Raw genomic sequence first — 17,283 nt, forward strand, 5'->3', positions numbered from 1 at the left:
ATTAGGTCATGATTATGCTGTCCCCTTCTTTACTTTTTAATTTTTTTAAGATTTATTTACTTTAGGGGGGCAAGGGGAGAGGAAAAGAATCTCAAGCAGACTCCCCACTGAGCACAGAACCAATCCCACAACCCTGAGATCATGACCTGAGCCGGAACCAAGAGTCAGATGCTCAACCCACTGAGTCTCCCAGGTGCCCCGTGCTTTCCCCTTCTGAAAGGGATGGGGGTGGGGAGTAAACTAATGCTTCTTGAACATCTACTAGGTGCCAAAATGTATTAGGAACCTTACATACATGATCTCATTTAATCCTCATGAAACTCTGTAAGGTAGGTAGTCATTTTCCAGAGGGAGAAACTGAGGCTCAGAGAGTGGCACACCAGGTCTAAAGTCACACCGTGTTTAAGTAATGGAGTTAGGACTTGGTCCTGGTTCTGACTCTAAAGCCCATCCTGTGCCCCCTTCCCTTGATATGTTAGCCATTGCCTTGGTACCCATCCAGCTGCTACAGGAAGCTTGTCCATCACGGGCTTTTTTGAGTGGCCTTCAGAAATCGGGAAACTGAGAGGAGGGAGGAGAATAGAGAACCACGAGGGAGGTTAGAGTTCCAAGAGTCTGTGGAAGAAAGCAGATTCCTCCCAAGAACTGTGAGCAGGGTCCCTCCCTCTTTCCTTCCTCTCCCTCTTTCTTACCGCAGCCTGGCTGGGGGATGGGAATCATGGCCCTGAAGGGCAGCCTCTTGGTAGATTCAAAGCTGGAGGCAGTGCCACAGAGGCCCACATCCTGGGTCACCTCCCACTCAGAGCCACGAGGAATCTGGATGAGAATGCCAACATTTTTCTAAACCACCAGATTTCATTGCTACTTCCCTTCCCAAACCTCCTCCTCTCGTCTCCTCACCATTAGCTTCAGAGATGCAACTTCTTTCCCTGACTAGAAAGCCAAAGAATCAGACTCCTGAAGTTGGTCCTGACCTACAGAGATTATTAGGTCCATCCTTCCTGCCTTTAGTCATGATTCATTTAGACCACTGGGGGTCTCTCTCTTGTTCTGTGCCCGCTCAAAAGTATTAAAGACATTCCATAGCCTTCCTCAGGTAACTTTCCAGCACTGTATTTCTCATCATTAGGGTTCTCTTTATAATACCTAACTTTAGTTCCTGATGCCAAAACTTTGCTGTTTTGACTTTAGTAGAAATGGGGAAAGTCAGCTACTCTTCTGGAAACCAGCAGTCGTACACTGTCTTTAATGGCTGGCCCAATTTTCTAATTCCCCAGGGAATAGTGAAGGATGAAAGACAAGGTAAAGCTAAGGTGGGAGGGTTTTGGAGGAAAAGTCACGAACAATGTAGAAAATTATAGGCCTAGTGAGGAGACCTATTAGGCCCTTGGTTATCCTGTTGTCATCACCATCACCATCATCAATTGTTCCAGTCTTCGTCACTATCACCATTACCACTGCCGCGACCATTTCTATCCTCATTGCCATTTTTATTGCTATCACAACTATCAGCATCATTGCCATCACCATCACCTTCTCTACCACTATCACCACCACTGCCTCCACCATTACTGTCAACATCACTAACACCCATCAGTCACCACCATCACCACCTCAAGAACCTCCACCATCATCACCACTTTCTTTTTCTTAAGATTGATTTATTTACTTGAGAGGGGGTGGGCAGAGGGAGAGAATCTCCAAGCAGACTCCCCGCTGAGCACAGAGCCCAATGCGGGACTTGATCTGACCTGAGCTGAAACCAAGAGTCGGGACGCTTAACCGACTGTGCCACCCAGGCGCCCCATCATCATCACCACTTTCACCACCACCATCACTACCTCTACATTACTATCTCCACTTCCAGCAATGTTATTACCATTGCACCTCAACCATCATCACCCTCATTCTCTCCCTCACCACAATGTCTATCTCTAACATAATTCTCATTACCTCCACCACCATCATCACCTTCATTATCATCCCTACGTCTATCACCATTACCAAGTGCATTAACACCATTGCTGTTACCACACTTACCATCACCATCATCACCTCTATTGTCTTCCTCACCATTACCTTTACCACCACCATCGATGGTATTATTATTAGCACCTTCATTACCACCATCAACACCGTCACTATCTTTATTGGCGGTGATATTATGATCATCACCACCACTTCTATCATTAATGGAATGTATTGTTGTGGCCCCTGCCTCCAAAAGCCCATAAAAAATTGATAGGTTCGGGGCGCCTGGGTGGCTCAGATGGTTAAGCGTCTGCCTTCAGCTCAGGTCATGATCCCAGGGTCCTGGGATCGAGCCCTGCATCGGGCTCCCTGCTCGGCGGGGAGTCTGCTTCTCCCTCTCCCTCTGCCTCTCCCCCTGCTCATGCTCTCTCTCTCTGTATCTGTGTCTCAAGTGAATAAATAAAATCTTTAAAAAAAAAAAAAGAAAATTGATAGGTTCTCAGACAAAAAGCAAAGAGGAGGAGGCCAGAGACCAAAAGTGTGCAAATTTGGAGATCCCCAGATGTCCATCTCAACTGTGGCCAACAAGGTCTCCCCATTCAGGGGTGCAGGTCTACCCTGGAGAGTGCAGGGAAGTGGGCAGGACTTCAAACCTACAGTAGCAGATGGTAAGGGCAGCCAGCCATGTACTCCCTGAGTATATGGCAGATCCGCCTCAGCTGAGCCTCAGAGGTGACTAAAGGCCAGGCTAGGCTAGATGGTGTCCTAAGAGACCGAAGCCGAAGGAGAGGCCCCGAGGGTAGGCTGAAAATGCCATGGAAGGGAGCTAGGGAGCTGTTGAGTGTCTGGCTTTTAGACTCAGTCCCAGGTTGAGGAGGATCTCTTCCACAGATCGAGGTGTCCCTGAATCACTCTGGAATTTTGGTCACCTTCCATATTCTCAACTACAAGCCCTGTCACTGAGCATGAAACAGCCCCTGTGATTTATAGAGAAGCTGCAATGCCTGGCCTCTGTTCTCTCCCTTCTCTAACCCGGCCTCACCTCTTCCACCCCCTTCTCATAGTACCCCCTGCAAACTTGCCCTGCTTCCTGGTCTCTTCTCCAGACTGCTTTCCTGGCTCCCTGCTGTCTCTTCCTCACCTCTCTAGATTTCTCCTCCCCTCCCTTGGGCAGGCAGGGCTTTGAAATGCCTTGAGTGAGAGCCACCGAGGGTCCTAGGAGAGACTGTTTCTTAAGCTAATAGGCTGCCCTATCAGGGATTGTTTCCTGAATCTCCAGCTAAATTATCCTTTGCCCACTTTCATCCCATTAATCCGGCTGTTGACAGGGGAAGAGGCTCATTAAGTCATCATATCCATACACCGGAGTCTAGGCTTCTCTCAGCTCCCTCTGTGCGCGCATGTGGCCTTGACTCCTGCTTCCAGGCTTCCCTTCTAGGTGGGCAGTCCCAGGGTCTGCCAACACCTCCAGCCTCTCCCATCCTTCACACACTCTGCTCCACACTGGCACGCGTGCGCACGCACGCACACACACACACACACACTCACACTCCCCACACAGCACATACACCCCTGACAGCCAAGCTCTCCACATACTAATCATCATCATCAACAACAATTATCAGCTGTGGTGCACTCACCATGTGCGAGGTCATGCGCCAGTTTTGCTACATTAGCACATTTTATGCTCTCTACATCCCTGTGAGTTTGGCATTGATAACCTCCCCCTGCTTTAAAAAAAAAAAGATTTTATTTATTTATTTGAGAAAGAGAGCACGAGTTGGGGGGAAGGGCAGAGGAAGAGGGAGAAGCAGACTCCCCGCTGAGCAGGGAGCCATGATGCGGGGCTTCATCCCAGGACCCTGAGATCATGACCTACCTGAAGGCAGCCGCTTAACCGCCTAAGCCACCCACGTGTCCCAAATACCCACCTGTCTGCTTTTTCACAGGTAGGAAATGGGAACTTAGGTGAATTCAGGGACCAAGGTAACACCATGAGAAAGTAGGAAGCTGGGATTCAAATCCAGGTCAGTCAGAGCTTGTGCGTTGAACTCTAGGCTACTGCACTTCCCTGCTTACACTCACTCCCATGTACACATACACAGCAGCATGCCATGCACATTTGTGCCCACATACCAAGCACATGTAGTACACACGCTCATAGAGTACACACTCCATACCCAAAGGGCACACATTCCACACACTCCTCATAGAAACACGCATACACACGCACACACACGAAACACAGAACATACTCCCAGGAAGAATGCTCCTATTCAGTCTAGTCATCTGACAGACACTGATTGAACATCTACTGTGTTCCCACCTGAGCAGCTCTGCCCCATGTTAGGCACTATGGTCATCCAAGAGAGGAAGAAAATGAGAAGGTCTTGAGTGCCTACCATATGTCAGAGGGAGTCCACGGTCACAGGAACATGTGCGAGGCTTCGCACGCATATGCGTGCGCACACGCATGCACACACACACACACACACACACACAGTCACTCTAGCTCGAATCAGTCCTGGGCCTGCCCCTCTGGGGGCTGTGAGACCTGGGGAAGACATCAGGGACAGGAATCACGCTTGGTATTGGTACTGAGGGGAAGTGGACAGGCTGGAGGTTACAGAGTCCTCTAAAATTAGGTCTTAAGCCTCCCAGACTGCCCAACTTGGGAGAAAGGGACGTCAGAGGTCTTCCCTCCCTGCCCCTACCGATGATTCATACTTGTTAACAGAGGAGGTCCAGACTGGGAAGTGGTGTGTCTTACCAGCCTTCACAGGCTCTTGGAGTCCAAGCTACCTCTCTGGGCTCCAGGGACCCTGGGTGAGCCTCTGGGAGCTTTCCCACGCTATCCCATAAGTTTTGGCCTGACTTAGTTCCACTTAGCTCCCCAATAAGGGAAATGGACAGGAAATTAAAGATAACTAGGCAGTTTGAGAGGATTAAGGATAAGGGAGAGCAACATAATTATGTCATAGTTGCTATTGGACAGGAGAGCACCCAAAGGAAATGTAAATGGCCTAAACCAGCTCATTACAAGAACAAGGGCAAGGCCAGCAAGCAGATAAGGGTCCTGAGTGTGAGACAGGAACATTAATCACCCAGCAAGCCAGCCACCACAGCCCAGACTACTAGGGCAATGGACCCAAGGCCAGAAAGCCAGAGAAGCATCCTAATGGACCTGCATGGGGCAGTGACACTGCTCTGTGCCGTCTGCTCTGGCAGAGGGACGGAGGAGTGTCCACGGGCTTTGCAGCTGGCCTCCCTTGGCCTGGGCACTAAGCCAGCTCCATCCTCATCCTGAAGGAAGAACTCTGAACCCAAGGACTCCAAGCACAGGGGAGCCTTGGTCAGTGTCATGTACTAGAAAATTCCCTGGACTAGGAGTCAAGAGGTCTGGGTTCCATGCCCATTCCCGTACCATCCTAGCTTTGTGGCCTTGGACAAGTCATTTCCCCCTCTCCGGAGTCGTACCCCCATATCTACAATGAATGGGCTTTTATTTTATTTACTTTTTATATTTTTTTTACAATTTTATTTATTTATTTGACAGAGTGAGAGACAGCGAGAGAGGGAACACAAGCAGGGGGAGTGGGAGAGGGAGAAGCAGGCTCCCCGCGGAGCAGGGAGCCTGACGCGGGGCTCGATCCCAGGACCCTGGGACCAAGACCTGAGCCAAAGGCAGATGCTTAACGACTGAGCCACCCAGGCACCCCTGAATGGGCTTTTAGAATAAAGAAACGAAATGAAATAATAACAGCTCACATTTGTGGAACAATTCTTCTATGAACTAGCACAGAGTTTGGCAGGTATTTTCTGTAAGGGACCAGAGAGTACAGTCTCTGTTGCAACTACTCGACTCCGCTGTTCTATAGCACAAAAACAGCCACAGAGAATGGGTAAACAAAGTAACCTGGCCGTGTTCCTATAAAACTTTATTCACAAAGACGAACAGACAGCCAAAAGGGGCCTGCGGATTGTAGCTTGCCGACCCTTGACTGAAACAAGGGGCTACATACTTTAGCTACATTATCTCATTTGAAACTCAACCCTGGGAAGTAGATTCTACTATCATTATTCCCATTTGATATAGGGAGAAACTGAGGCACAGAGAAGTTCAGAAACTTGCCCAGTGCTGTACAGCTGGGAAATGGCAGGGCCAGTATTTGAGCCCAAGAGGTTTGGCTTCTAAACCCATGGTCTTAACTTTTGTGCTACATGGCTCCCAGGATAGGAACAATGGTGATTATTCTAACAATACTAATCATTGCTTGCATTTCCATAGGACTCTACACATTCACAAAAGAGCTATCAGAAATAGCAGCCGTTCTCCCTGAGGAGAAAGTCATTTGGTGCTAATAATAGTTTAAAAAATGATTTAGTGCTGTTTTAATAAACTAGAGTTGACCCAATGTTATCCCTCTAATAATGTCCCTCTCACTCACTTGCGTTCAGATACGTTTCCTGGAAAGAGAGCAAACGGGCTGGAGTTCCCGCCGCCTTGCCAGGAGCGCCTGGGGAGGATGCTGGTCAGAGGCCCATCGTCTGTCAGTCACTGGGAGAGAAGCAGGGGGAAGGTGAGGAACAGATGAAATGGCCAACCACGCTGGGTTGGCATCAAGGCCTAGGGAGTCAGAATAATTATTCCCATTGGACAGCTGCAGAAGCCGAGGCTCACAGACATGCAGTGAGGTGCTTGAGGTCACACAGCTAGAAGTGGCAGGCACAAGCTAGAGCCAAGGGTTGAGTAGAGCAAAAGGCCAGGCGCCAGACAGAACGGCATAAAAATTCTGCCCCTAGCACTTTCTGTGTGACCAGAATCTTTCTCCTTGGGCATCAGTTTCCAAATCTGTAAGATGGGGATATGGACAGCCCCACACCCGACAGGGCCTGTTGTGAGGATCAAATGAAGTAATAAGGAATGTCTGAGGCTGCTGGGTTGTTCAGCCTGAACATGAGAAGACTCAGTAAAAAGAAAAGGGGAAAGAACCAACATTTGTGGGGCATCTACTGTGTCCCAGGAAAACTCCCAAAGCTGTCTCAGAAAATCCTCCCAGTAACTTGGAGGTAGGAATAGTTCTCTCCGCTTTACAGATAAGGAAACTGAGTCCTGAGGCCACCTAGCTAGAAAGTGATGTAGACCAAAATGGAAACCAGCCTTCTCTGTGAGTCCAGGGCACTCTGAGCATTGACAGCCTTCGGTCATGTGGGTGGAGGGTCAAATGGGAAAGCAGAGGGGTTCATAGACTCACAGATATTTTCTGAGCACTGTTACGTGCCAGGCATTGTTCTAGGCACTGAGGATGCAGCCAGGAACAAAATAATGTCCCTGCCCCCGTGGAGCCCAAACTCTGGAGAACAAGTAAGCACACTTCAGGGGTTCCTTCCATTTTGTGGTGCCATTCCAACTCTGCCACGATCCTGGGCCAAGTGTCTGCTCCCTTCCTCATTTTACCCCCTATAAACCCTTCCCAAAGGAAATAAAAAGGAGCACTGTCTACTCCAACCCCTCTCCCCACCAAACCGTGGTGTCCTGAGTGGCTGCCTGCCCAGCCAAGAACAAAGGCTGGAGGAGCCACTTCTCCGAGACATCATGTGCCTCCTCCTAGGGTGTGGAAGCTCAGGACCCTGGCTTGGCCTAGACCTGACCCTGGTGAGTCGGCCCTGGGAACAATGGTTCAGAGGCGTCTCCCCCAGGACTCCCACCAAGGATGGGAAGTAGGGCCTGGGACAGGCTGGCCTGGGTATTGTTTAGAAGGCACGTTTCCTGGATGAGTTGGCAGTCAGAGCCCCCAGGGTACTGGAGTGAGCCCAGGAGGGCCTGCATCTTTCCTCCTTTCCTCCAGAACAAAGCCACTATTTCGGCTCCTGTGTTCCTTCCCTCGGAGGAAGCTGCGGGCCTGCGGAGCTGAGCTCTCTGTCCTCTGGCCCAGGAGCGGAACACGGGCTTACAAAGGCCTACACTGCCACACAGGAGTCGCTGCCGTGAGCCAAGAGGTTGAGAGGTCTAGACCCGGCCACAGCACTGGCACCTTCTCGCACACGCTGGAGGCCAGGGAGGCCCAGGCGGCGGGACCATGCGATGCCTCGCAGCGTGGCGGTGGGCAGCTTGCAGGCAGCACAGCACTCTGATAGTCCACCCAGGAAGCTAACAGCCCATGGCCACACATGCGACAGTGTGGTTAGGTGGCTGTCAGCGAGCCAGGGCTTGGACAGCTGGCCGGGCAGGTGATCCACCAACTTGCTCACCAGTGGCCAGGCAAGCAGCTTGCTCTTTACTCATGCTAGTCCTGAGTGGGGGCTATGGGCACAGGCCCAAGGTGGATACTGGGGTTGGGCGGGGGAGGTGGACACCAAGGCATCCAGGCAACCAAGAGAAAGCACTAAACCCTCAGCAATGCAAAGAACTCACCCTCCACCCCCTGCCCCACCCCACCCTGTGCCTTTGATCGCGGACACAGGCCAGCCCGGGCCCTGCCCTCCACATGTCCACATTTCTTCTGCCCTCCCCACCAACCCCAGCACATCTGGGAAGAGTACTGGGCCTTTGGGCCTCACCTCTGTGTGAACCTCCTCTTTGAGCACCACACCAGCCCCGGGGAAAGAAAGAGGTTGGGAGGGGAGAGAGGGAAGGAGAAATTCTCCCCGTCTTCCCCCTCTGAATACAGCTTGCTGAGGCTCAGAAGAGTCAAGCCTCTTGCCGAAGGTCCTCCAGCAAAATATGCAACCATAGTTCTGAGCCCTGACCTTCCTTCCACGGGCTGAGGCCTCAAGGAATCCCATAGTATCAAGTGGAAAGAACTGGGGAATGTGCCCCTGGATGACAGAAAAGCAGAAAGCCACCTGTTTCTTCTCCATCCCCTAGCCATGCAGATAAATATAACACCCCTCCTGTTACAGTTCCTGTTTACAGAGCATTTTCCATGTGTTCCTTCTTTCAATCCTCTCAACATCCCTGGCAGCAGGCTATTATTATTCTTTTCCCCATTGTACAGATGAGCAAACTGAGGGTCATTCAGTCAAAGTGACTTACTTGCCCAAGGTCACTCAGCTAGGAAGAGGTGGCACCAGGATTTTATGTCAGGCCCATGATCCCTAGAAGCCCTGGATGACCCCGCCCCCCCATCTTCAATGGAAAACTTTAAGGCTTTCAGGAAGACAGCCTGGTCTGCAACTTAGTAGGTATCTATGGACCCTTTGGTTCCTAGAGTACTATCATGTTGGAGTGCTGATGCTAGCCTGCCAGGCCTCCTAGCAATCCCCAGCCCTAACACCTTACCTGCACTTCCCCCAGCCCCTGTGGATGCTGCCTGGTTGGCCTGAGGAGCAGGGGCCTGGGCCCACCTCCCCAGCACCTGGGCTCCTAGAGTCAAGCTGCCCGTCAGCAAGTCTCCCTGCTCAGCCTATGGCATGGCTCAGGGGCTGGGGGTGGGGTGGTGCTGGGGAGGGAAGCCTGAGTCATCCCCAGGCCAGGAAGCACAATGTTTGGCAGGATTCCTGGGCCCAGCTAAGGAAGGAGCAGGGGCATTGAGTTACAGAGGCTGGCTAGGGCAAGGAAGAGGCAGTGGCGAAGGGGGTGTGGGTAAGTCCATGGAGATGGGAGACTCACAGCAAATTGGGGTCCACAGGCTCCAGCCAGGGGGGAAGGACCCAGGGAGCACTTGGAGGGGGTACCTGGTGACAGAGGGGCACAGAGAGGTCAGGGAACCTTTGTTCCGTCCAGTCCTCCGTCCCAAGCCAGGTCCCCCCCAGCCGGGGCTCTCTCTCCCCCTACAGAGCTGTGCGACAGCTGGGGCGGAGGGATCCTCCTCAACCCCACAGGGGGAGGGCGCCACCTCCTGCCACCTCCCTCCACCTCTTCCTGTCACGTCCTTGGCCACCAGTGGTTCAAAATATACTGGTTCTTGGCTGGCTGTTTACTTAAGAATCAAAAACATCAAGTTTTAAATTCATTCCCATGGCTTTAGCTCACACCTCTCAGCAGACGGGGCCAGTCCAAGCGACTCCTTGAGCTGCAGGCCCACAGAGTTGACAGCTGACTCAGTATGTCTTCTGGGGTGATCCTCAGATGCCTCCAGGTCAGCTCTAAACTCATCTCTCTCCACCAGCAAAATAAAATCCATCCTCTGCCCTTAGCAATAGTATCACCATCCATCAGCTGAGCATCATTCTTGACGTGTCTCTCCCCTTCCTTCCTTCCTTCCTTCCTTCCTTCCTTCCTTCCTTCCTTCCTTCCGCATGTATAGGACATGTGTCAGCACTGGGCATGGAGGTGGTTGACAGTGGTGAACAAGTCAGTCATGATCCCTGCCCTCCCACAGCTTACAGAAAACCGCCCTCCATGTTACTAAGGACCAAGATGGGAGTAGTCCAAGGGGCCAAAGGAGCCTAGAAGAGGGGTGGGGATCATGGAGGTCCAGCTTTCTAGCTGACGCCTGAATGGTGACTAGTGCCACATGAGCCTACACTAGACCATTTCACGGACCTCCAGATGGTCCTTTGTCTCTAGGTCTTGGACCTTCCCATGCTCCCATCCAGCCTCCAGCCATGAGGGGAAGAACGGTTATAAGTGTCAAAGGCGATCATATCACTTACCCTGCTTCAAGTATATCCAGAGCTCCCCACGGCTCTCAGGATAAAGTCAGGTTTCTCATCTGGGTGGACACGCAGCCCTTCCCGTTCTGAGCACGTCTGCTGAGGGCCTCAGGCCTATCTCTGGCCTATCATACCACATGTTCTCTCCACAGGGCCCTGGGCGGCTGCGCCCAGGGGTAGCACCCCTCCTGGCGTTTGCCTCCACTGTGTCCTCGCACTTGACTCCTCTTCTCTGTCTTCGGCACGCTCTCCTTCATGCTTCAAGGCTGGAGCTCCAAAGTCCCCTTCCTGTCTCTTCCCAACCCCCTTCCTTTGCCCCTCCCCAGAGTAGGGCAATTACCATCTTGCTCCCAGTTCAGTGCTCTTAGGAGCCTTGCCTGTCATTTTGGAGAGCCCCTGCCAGGAATCTGCTGCTCAGCTTCATTCTGTTTGTGCTTCTGCTCTGTCCCTCTGGCAACAGCTTCCCAGCTTAGACCCCAAGAATCTACCCCAAAGCCCAAATCTGGCCCCGCTTCCTTGCTTCCTTGCAGACTTACTGTGGGAGCCCAGCTGCACTGTGGCCGCTCCAATCTTGAATTCCAGCAGCGTCTAAACTGCAGAAGTCTTCCTGGTCAGAGAGTCCCATGGAAGCTTGGCCCTGCTCTTTTCGGCCTCCCCTCCTCCCAGCATCCGGTGGCTAAGCAGCCTGGGCTAGAATTGCCTAGAACGGGGTCAGGGCTTGCAGCCTTGGCTAGCATTGCCTAGAACGGGGTCAGAGCTTGCCTAGCCCAGGAGAAAAGTGGAAGCTGGTGAGGGGCTCCCCAGGGAGAGGAAGAGGCCTGCAGTCTGGGATGGACACCCAGCTCCATCTTGGGGAGAGGATGGGGCAGCCAGACTGGTTCGCCCCTGCAGAGTCACTGGTTTAGAGGGAGATGAAAAGTTGGTCCTGTGGTGGGGGAACCTACCTTCCCGCAACCATCCAGTCCCTTCCTTTCCCGGGCCTGGGAGCCTGCTCAGGCCCAGAGCCCGATTGGATTTAGGAGGTGCGGCGAACTTCACACACATCCCCCAAACCAGGACCAAATAAGGGAGGTAAGAGCTTGTGTTCCTCCTCCCCAACAGCCACACTGCTGAGCCCCTCTCTCCACATCAGCTTGGGGCCTCTGGGTTGCTTTCAGAAAGGGGGTGCTTCTCTCTACAGCTCAGCTTGGAAGGGGGAGAAGAGAAAGAGATGCTTGATATGGATTTTTGTGGTTGGAGGTGATTGGAATCCCAGCTGTGCTCCCCAACCCCCCCTCTCCTCCACCAGCACCCCTCCTCCTTCAGAGATGGGCATAGAGGGAAGGAGGGGGGAAGAGGGCTCTGCTGGCCCCTCAGTGCTCAGAGATACCCCAGGAGGGCAGCAGTCAGATTTTCTCAAATGACCAGGGCCCCCGGGCCTGGCAGTGGGACCCAATGTTTGAGGCATAGACTGTCCCAGGTGATTTGGGGCTATGTGCAGGTCCATCTTTGGAAACTTTTCCCAGAAAGGGGGCTCTAGCCTGGACGGTCTTAGTGCTCGCTTCACGTTAGAATCATCTGGGGAGATTCTAAAATTGCTGATGCCTGGGTCCCAGCTCAGAGGTTCTGTTCTAATTGATCCAGGCTGGAGCCCAAGCATGCCCATCTCTAATGGGCATGCCGGGCTGAAAACCCTTGATTTTGAGCAGAATTTCTCAGCTTGGGCACTCTTGGCATGCTCAGCCAGGTGATTTTTGTTGTATGGGGCTGTCCTATGCATTTGTAGAATGTTTACCACTCCAGCCTCTCATGTGTAACAACCAGGAACGTCTCCGGCCGTTGCTAAATATCCCCTGGGGGCAAAGTGGTCCCCCATTGAGGTCCGCTGCTCTAGGGTCAGGGACAGTCTTAGGGTGGAAGTACACATCTTTGATGTGGGTATAGCCCCCTCAGGGCAGCCCCAGGGCCCTGCTGTCCTCCTCCCCTGAGCCCTTCCAGTGGCCCACAGCGACACAGCTTCTCTGTCCTCTGGACCTGGCCCTGCTATGGGGAAGGCTGGGAATACGCAGGGAGTCTGACCTCATTCTTGTTCCCTGGGGATGCATATTGAGAAACTAAAGGTCAGAGCCCACATGGGGCTGCAGGGACCCTGGGCAGGCTGCAGATTTACCCTGTGATCATCTACACTTCAAGCACTATTTGACAAATGTTTCTAGACACTACCTGCCAACCACTAGCCATTGTGTTGGGTGATGAGGATCCAGCAATGAACCAGGAGAACACCACCCTTGCCCTTGTGGGGCAGATGGTCCAGTGCAGGGGTCAGTAACCTTTTCTGTAAAGGGCCACATAGTAATTATTTGGGGCTTCGTGGTCTGTCACAACTACTCAACTCTGCCGTTGTAGTGTAAAAGCAGCCGCAGACAATATGGCCGTGCTCCGATAAAAATTTATTTACAAAAACAGACAGTAGATCAGACTTTGCCTGAGGACTGTAACTTGCCAGCCCTTGGTCTAGTGGGAGAAACGACCAAGCACCCAAGTATTTACAGTCCATGATGAACCGTGCTGTGATGGGAGATCTAGGGCAGCAGGGGAGAGTCACGGAAGGGGATCCAAGCTCACAGGAGGGGTGTCTAACCTAGACTTGAGGGGAAGAGAAGTCGGGCAAAATTTCCAGGAAAAGGTGGTGGCACCCGAGCTGAGTGCTAAAGGGCATGCACAGAGTGATGTATAACCTGAGACCCGAAGGCTGAGAGGGAGTTGGCCAGGTGAAGGTGAAAGGACAGCTGTTCAGCCAGAAGCAGCAGCCTGATATCTGAGCCCGCTCAGGAGCAGAAGGTGGACTAGAACATTCAGTATGACGAGGGAGGAGGAAAGCAAGGTGGAGACCCTTCAGGCACTTGAATTTTATTCTCTGTCTCTGGGGTTTCTGAGCACGGCAGTAACAACATGGTCTGATTTGCATTTTGAAACCTTCCTTCTTTCTTTTTTTTTTGTTAAAGATTTTATTTATTTATTTGAGAGAGAGAGTGGGAAAGAGAGAGAGCATGAGAGAGGGGAGGGTCAGAGGGAGAAGCAGACTCCCCGCTGAGCAGGGAGCCCGATGTAGGGCTTGATCCTGGGACTCCAGGATCATGACCTGAGCCGAAGGCAGTTGCTTAACTGACTGAGCCACCCAGGCGCCCCTGCATTTTGAAACCTTCCTTCTGACCACCTTGGGGTGAACGGGCTGGCAGACCCAGGGGCTGAGTGGAAGCTGGAAGACAGGGAGGAGGAAACCACAGGCAACAGCTGATGAGGTCTAGACCAAGCTGGAAACCATGGAGCCGGAGAGAGAGAAGCAAGGGAATTCAGCATGTGTTGGAGGTAGAATGGGTAGGACTTGGTGGCTGGTTGGATGTGACAGGGGTAGGGGGACGAAGGTATTGGAGGATGCCTCCAGGTTTCTGGTGGGGATGCAGTGATGCTATCCACTGAGACAGGGGACACAGAAACAGGGCAGGTTTGGAGAGGATGGCACCTGATGGATTTAGTTGTGACGTGTTGAATTTGAGGTGAGTAGAGGACATCCTAGTGACAATGACCTGGAGGCAATTAGAAATATTGTCCTTAAGGCCTCATCATAGCTGAATTCCCCTAGGGAGAGAGGAGGAGAGGAGAGGGGAGGGGCAAGGGGGAGAGGGGTGATCTAAAGCCTTGAGACCTCCAACAGGAAAGAGACTGCAAACCAGTGGCCAAAGGAGAAAAGCAGGAAGATATTGGAGCCCCTTCTGCTCTCTGGTTCTCTTAAGCTCCTTCACTGAGAGGGTTTGCCTCAATGATCAAGATGTCTCTTGTTCCGTGGGCACAGCAGCTCGCAATGTAAGACAAGAGTGAAGCAAAGCCTTCTGGGAACACCGGAAGTCCTTCAGCTCTCAGGAATCAGAAGAGGTATTAGAGCTTTGAAGAAGGAGGATTTCCACAGGCCCAGGAGGGGAGATGGGTGGGGGGGGAAAGGGAAGAAGTAGGGCAGGGCACAGTGCACATTCCAGGCCAGAGGAGCCTTTGAGGAGAACTACAGAGGCAGGACAATACAGGGAGTATTGTGGAAGTCATGAGTCGCCAGTCTGTCACGGCTGGGGCCTAGGAGCCTGGGGATGGGATGGGGGGAGATAGGGTGATGAGAAAGAAGATCAAAGGTACAGTGGGTCTTGTGGGTTTGAATCCTGTGTCGATCCCACAGCTGTGTGACCTTAGGCAAGACACTACACAGAGCCTCAGTTTCCTCATCTGCACCAGTGCCTGCCTCCCACTCTGGGAAGGGGATGGAACAACAGCCTTTTAGTCTGTGGAGTTGGTGTGTCATTAGTCCCTGGCTATGTTTCTAGAAAGATCCCAGAGGTGGGGAATGCTAAGAACACCCAGGCAGAAGCTAGAGCTGGCTACAGAGTCACTTATAGGGACTCTAGCTGCTGCCCCCATCACCCCTTCCTCTCTTCTATGACAGCTAGGTTTCCCAGCCAAAGGGAAGAAGCCAAGAGAAAAGAAGACCCTGGACTGGGCTCAGGACATACCTGACAGAGACCCCCCCCCCCACACACAAGACAGTTCCTGTTCCTGCCTTTGCCAGCCACCATCCGCCTCACGTGGGTAGCCTTAGAGAGAGGAGATGGCAAGAGGGGCCTTCCGTCTCCTAGGCATGTACCCTGGGCCTGACTTGGCATTTTTACAACATCCCCGCTTCTCAGCTAGGGAAAAAAAAAAAATTGGCCAGGGAGCCAGGAAGCAGCAGAACCAGGACTAGAACCTAGGTCTGTCCGACTCCCAAAGCCATGTTTGCCCTTGCCACTCTGGCAACTGCAGAAATTGGCTCTTGAAACGCCCCCATCTCTGGCTGTGTGTCTGGAGGAGTCTCTGCTGGCTCCCATTGCTCGAGATGGCTCATGGGTTTCTTCCTGACCCTCCCTCTCCTTCCGTTCATCTGCCCGGTTCTTCCCTGGTACGCACTTCCTCCAGCCAGCCGTGAAGCCAGTGGTTGCCCACTCCACCGGGACCCTGACAGATGATGGCAGAATAATTGAAGTGTCCTTTCCATGACCTTGAGCTCTGGCAGGGCTGACTTCCCTTGTGGTGATCGGGGCTGATGACAGCTGAGTGGCAGGAGGACTCACACACACACACACACACACACACACACACGGGCCACATCAGGGTGGGCATGCCCGCCTGCCAGGGCAGCTGCCTCCCCCTCTTCATGCAGACAGCTGGGAATACCACTGTCAAGTGATAGCCACTGTTGTCCTCAGCCAGCCAGGAACACCCCTGCTGACTCATAGGGCATGCTTCCTACTGCCTCAGATGGGTCCCCAGGTCACCCCTGCCAACGGATGGGCTACAGCTACCTCCTTCGGCCTCTGTTAGATACCAGGGGGCGCCTCCAGCAGCCACACACAGATGTACACACCATTGGCAAGTTATACACAGAGCTGGGAGAGGCAGGCAGGGCTCCCCGGAGCCCCGGGAGGCCGCGGATGCAGGTATCAGCCCCCCTGAGGCTTGGGCACTGATGAACACCAGCACCACCAGAACAACATGCTGGGCCCTCACTGTGGGCCAGTGCAACCAGTGCAGGGGTGGGAGGAGGCTGCCTGAATGTATATGGATAATCTGGCCCTTCCACGGCCCAGCCCACTCTTCCAATTTGGACTGCATCCCCACGTGCACTTTGCTCTCAGCCACCTCACCACACAAGTTATGATGCCAACTCTGGGCAAGGCCCTGGGCTGGGCCCTTGGGTAACAGAAAGGAATCAGAAAAGGCCCCCCCCCCCTCACAGAGCTCACTGGCTAGGGGAGACCCTGTAGGTGCTAAATCCAATGGGAACCTAGGTTGTTTGTAAAAGGAGCCAGGGCATGTTCGGGTCCTGGGCAGCCTTGCCAAGACCCCACCTGGGGGACTGTGTCCAGTTATGGTCTCCACACATGAAGGAGTCACAGGCCAGACTTTGTGAGAATAGGTGGAGATGAAGGGGCTATTTGGTCTGGAGAAGAGTAGACTCAGGGAACTTGAACTCTGAATTCAGACCTCCGAGCAGCTCTCACAGGGAAGATGAGGTATGTGGCTGCAAGAGACAAAACTAGGACCTACTGGTGGAAGCGACAGGGAGACCAATTTCAGATGAAATATCTAATGGGTGTCTATGCTGAGATCAAACAGGATGCCATTGGAGGAAGTGAGCTTCCTATCACTGGAAGTATGCAAGCAGAGTTTGGACGATGGCTGTGCAGGATGCTCCAGAGGGCGTCAAGCTCTGGGTGTGGGTTGGGACTAGATAGCTGCTAAGGGTACTTTCAACACTGAGGCTCCATGACTGGAATTCTAATCCAACCCCTTTACGCTACAGGTGAGATTGAGGCAGGGTCATGTTCAAGGTCACACAAAGAGTGGGACTCAGAGGGCCAGACTTAGGATTCCTCATTCCCCATCTTGGATTGCCCCACTTCCCAGACTGCCTCAGTCAGAAGAAGCCTCCTTGGCAGATCCTCAGGCTCCCCTCCCCACCCCACATCCAGGGTGGCCTGATACCCCATGGTCTTCTTTCCCAGCTCTAGCCCGGACTCAGCTGATGGATGAGCTCCCTGTTAGATTGCCTGTGGCTCCAGCTCTGGCTGCACAGAGGGACACTCTCAGGTGGGAAAATCCACATCTGACCTGAAGCTAAACGTTGGAGCAAAGGGCACTGGGGAAATGGGA

The 17,283-nt window shown here is 52.7% G+C and overlaps 1 long non-coding RNA gene across 1 annotated transcript; it reads right to left on the bottom strand.

The window, feature by feature from the left end:
* Positions 1-4,451: 4,451 nt before the first annotated feature.
* LOC145717964 (uncharacterized) lies at positions 4,452-6,504 on the bottom strand. Its single transcript, XR_014141490.1, has 3 exons — positions 6,420-6,504; positions 5,740-5,843; positions 4,452-4,525 (listed from the first exon to the last, which is right to left on the bottom strand). It is a non-coding gene; the product is annotated as an uncharacterized LOC145717964 (long non-coding RNA).
* Between the last annotated feature and the right edge of the window lie 10,779 nt (positions 6,505-17,283).

The sequence above is a fragment of the Leptonychotes weddellii genome, chromosome X, assembly GCF_054177405.1.
Source record: "Leptonychotes weddellii isolate Sample4059 chromosome X, ASM5417740v2, whole genome shotgun sequence".
NCBI lineage: Eukaryota > Metazoa > Chordata > Mammalia > Carnivora > Phocidae > Leptonychotes > Leptonychotes weddellii.